The sequence below is a fragment of the Triticum aestivum genome, chromosome 1A (assembly GCF_018294505.1).
Source record: "Triticum aestivum cultivar Chinese Spring chromosome 1A, IWGSC CS RefSeq v2.1, whole genome shotgun sequence".
Classification (NCBI taxonomy): domain Eukaryota; kingdom Viridiplantae; phylum Streptophyta; class Magnoliopsida; order Poales; family Poaceae; genus Triticum; species Triticum aestivum.
The window spans coordinates 509,817,790-509,821,408 of NC_057794.1; the positions used below are offsets into that span (position 1 = coordinate 509,817,790).

The 3,619-nt window shown below is 44.9% G+C and overlaps 1 pseudogene; it reads left to right on the plus strand.

Annotated features, from left to right (window-relative positions):
* The window catches only part of LOC123165108 (uncharacterized), a 4,027-nt pseudogene extending 2,636 nt beyond the window's left edge, over nt 1-1,391 (plus strand).
* Nucleotides 1,392-3,619: the final 2,228 nt, after the last annotated feature.

Sequence of the window (3,619 nt, forward strand, 5' to 3'; positions counted from 1 at the left end):
GGGGGGGTGAGGACACATGGGTCCCTAGTCCGTTCATTGATAATATGACAGCTTAGATTTTCCTGTTGCTACATTTATCTTTATTTTTCCTTTTTCACCTGTCTTTAGTAAAACTAGGCATTTCTCTAGACTATGCAACTTTACAATTTGGTCAACACAACATTCATCTTAACTAGTACTCCCTCCGTTCCTAAATATTTGTCTTTTTAGAGACTTCAAATGGTTACCACATACGGATGTATATAGACATATTTTAGAGTGTAGATTCACTCATTTTACTCCGAATGTAGTCACTTGTTGAAATCTCTAGAAAGACAAATATTTAGAAACGGAGGAAGTACTTTTTTAACAAATGACATGTTTTTCTCCCACAAATTTTGATAGTGGCATACATCTTAATTAATTGTATAATTTCTAACGTACGGACGGAATATGCACACATTAACACGTTCAGCATGTTTAATTAGATATTATATTTGATTAATTTATGTTCAATACACTCGTATGGGCATCCGGATGACTGTTTGGACAAGGTCTACTGATGGCTACTGATGATGTCTCAATTAATTGTTCGGACAAAGTCTACTTTGGATTTGTAATTAATTGTTTTTTTTTTGCCAGACCCGGTCTACTGATGGCAATATATATTGCACACGGTCATATTCATGTATATTAGATGACCTACTCTACGTCACCTGGTCAACGCGCTTATGCTTACACCCGATGATCCTTGAACACATCCATCGTCTATATATGTCGACCCGCTAATATCAATGATCTCACAACACACCATCCATCCTGCAGCCATTTCTCTCCCAGCTTGCTTTCTTGGAGCTTCAATTCGTTAGTTGATCGGACAATACAATCAATTTTTTTCTCTAGGGCTAACTTCCATCTCTCATCATATTGTCAGTTACTACTTGTTAGCTGGCTAGTCCATCCAGATTTAATCCATGGAGACCAAACCTCTTCTCTTGATCACCGTGGCCGTGACCATGCTTGGGACGGGGCTGGGCGCCAGCCACACCGTGGATGCGCCGGATGGGTCGTGGGACCTTCATACCAACTAGTCCCAGTGGGCTTCGAGAATCGGGTTCACCACCGGCGATGAGCTCAAGTTCCAATACTCCGCCGCGTCCACAATGTGGTGGAGGTCAGCAAGACGGGGTATGACTCCTGCAACGGCTCCAGCCCTGTAGCAACTTTACCGACCGGTAATGATGTTGTTCCACTTGCCGCCGTCGGCATACAGTATTTCATATGTGGCGTTCACGGGTACTGCAACGCCGGCATGAAGGTCGAGGTCAACATCAAGACGAAAGAAGTGCGGATTGTGCAGCGGTGCCGATGGACAGGGAACCGGCGTCGCTACCAGTCTGAGACAATATTAAGCTCAGCTGCGGTGGTTGGCGTTGATCAGTCTGCGGTTGCCCAGCTCGGTCTGGTAGTTGTTGATGTTGGAAATATGAGCAATTTACCAAATGATTTTATTAATAGAAATATTAGATAAAGCATGATTGATATAACATGGATAAAAGTAGTCATGCAATCTGACAGAGAGAAGGTAAATAACATCTTCATATATGAACTGCAACCAAACATGTCTAAAGCAGATAGTAAAACAGGTTGCATAGATAGTGTAGAACCTAACATATGTAGGACAGACACTAGAGCAAAGAACTGCGAGAGAACTTCTAACAGAAGAGCAAGAACACGTACGGGACAACAGCAGCAGTAGCACTGGACTTGGGGCCGGTATCGTCGCCAGCCATGTCGTCGAGAAGGTCGTCAACGTCGGGAAAGAAGTCGTCGTCGGGAAAGTAGTCGTCGGAGTCCGGGGCGTCCGTGACGAAGAAGTCAGTAGTCGCGGTGAGCGCTCCCCAAAAACCTTATCACCCTTCTCCCGTACAGGACTCAAAAGGTGCGGTTTTGGAGGCCTACTGTCCCGACCTGCGGTGCACGCCGCAAGCAGGATGGGGAAGAACGTAGCAGCAGCGCAGTGCTCAGGAACTTGTGGTGAGAGGAAGAAGAGGCTTTGGTGCGTCTTTCTGGGAGGAGCGACCTCACTTTTATAGGCGCAAGAGAAGGAGGCGAGAGGGCAGCGACGGGAGGTGAAACAAAGAGACGGAGATGAAGCGAACAGCCAGCAGCCGAAGGGCTGCACCGTTCGCATTCGAACTCCGCTTTCGCAAAAATATTTTCAGTTTTCGTGTGACCTTTCGTATACCCGTAGTGCGTGGCAAAAATTTAGACATCGGCTCGGCGCGACTAGGCGTGGTGTGGCGGAGGAGGAGCGCGCGTGGATGTCCCTCTTGTTCTCATGCTCATACTAATGGGGAAAGAACCTCCCTTATAAAGAGGTCCAACTCTCTCTAAACTAGCAATGTGGGACTAAAATTTAGTTCCACCTCTTACCTTGCACGAATGAGCTGCGTGGGCCTCTAAGATTTATTAAGAATTTTTGAAACTGCTATTGGGTTTTAGAGTGAACGGCGATTGCGGTTATATTTTCCTTGATCAGTCCTAGAATGGTCCTTTTGTGTATTAAATTCAATTCTTTTGTCAAATGTAATTGCATTCGTTACATATCTTCTTGTAAAAACCCAAATAGTAACCAAGCTTATAACCATGAAAGAAATTTACCAAAGATGTGTTTGACTGGAATGACATCACATCCACCCATTATATACAACAGAAATTCAAGCAAAAGCTAAATTCGTCTAGATAAATAACATGATTTTCATGGCCAGTGGGGCAAACACCACTGCAATTTTTTATATCATTAGGAAGTGTGTATGTACGCGCTGGTTTGAGATAAGCCGAAAAATAAGATAAATGAAGAAAAACAAACCTTAATAAACTGGGCCAAAAAGAAGCATGAACAGGAATTACAAGAGGTCGGCTTTCTTTTCTTTTTTTTGAGCTAGAATGGGAGTTTTTATTGCTTAATGTTCAGAGCTACGAGTACAGGTGGGTGGTTCAAAAATACATGACGTCCTACTCGTAGCGAAGATGCCGCCTTTGCAAGACGATGTGCTTCATTGTTGTACTCCCGCCGTTAATGCCAGATCGTCACAGCTTCAAACATTGAGCTTCGCTGCTTCACGTCGCGAGCAATGACGCTGTAAGGGCCCTTGCATGATCTGTTAATCCCATCCACCACAGTGCTGCTGTCACAAGCGATTTGAACTCGCTAGTGGTTCAGGTCAGCCGCTGGCGCAAGCCATTCACGGCAAGCGGCTGCTTCTAAAATATCAGGTTCATTCGGACCAAAAGTAACAAGAGCAGAAGCACCTTGAAACCTTCCCTCCCCATCTCTGCACAATGCGCCCCGACCTCGACAGGCCATCGTCAACGTTGATCTTCATCATGCTCTCATCAGGTCGAAGCCATCTTTGCTCTTGTTGCTGGGCCGGCCCACGCAGCCACTGGCTCAGCGCCAGATTGCATTGTGGCGCAGGAGGCGCTGACTAGGATGAAGTCATTAATTGAGGAGTATTTCTTTTCAAAATCACTTTCATCTTCTCTGATTGTGACAAATGGTGCGTTGCATGTGTGTCATTTGTCGCAGCCTTACAACTTTCTCTCTTTTTCGTAAATTCACTTATTCAAAACGTTT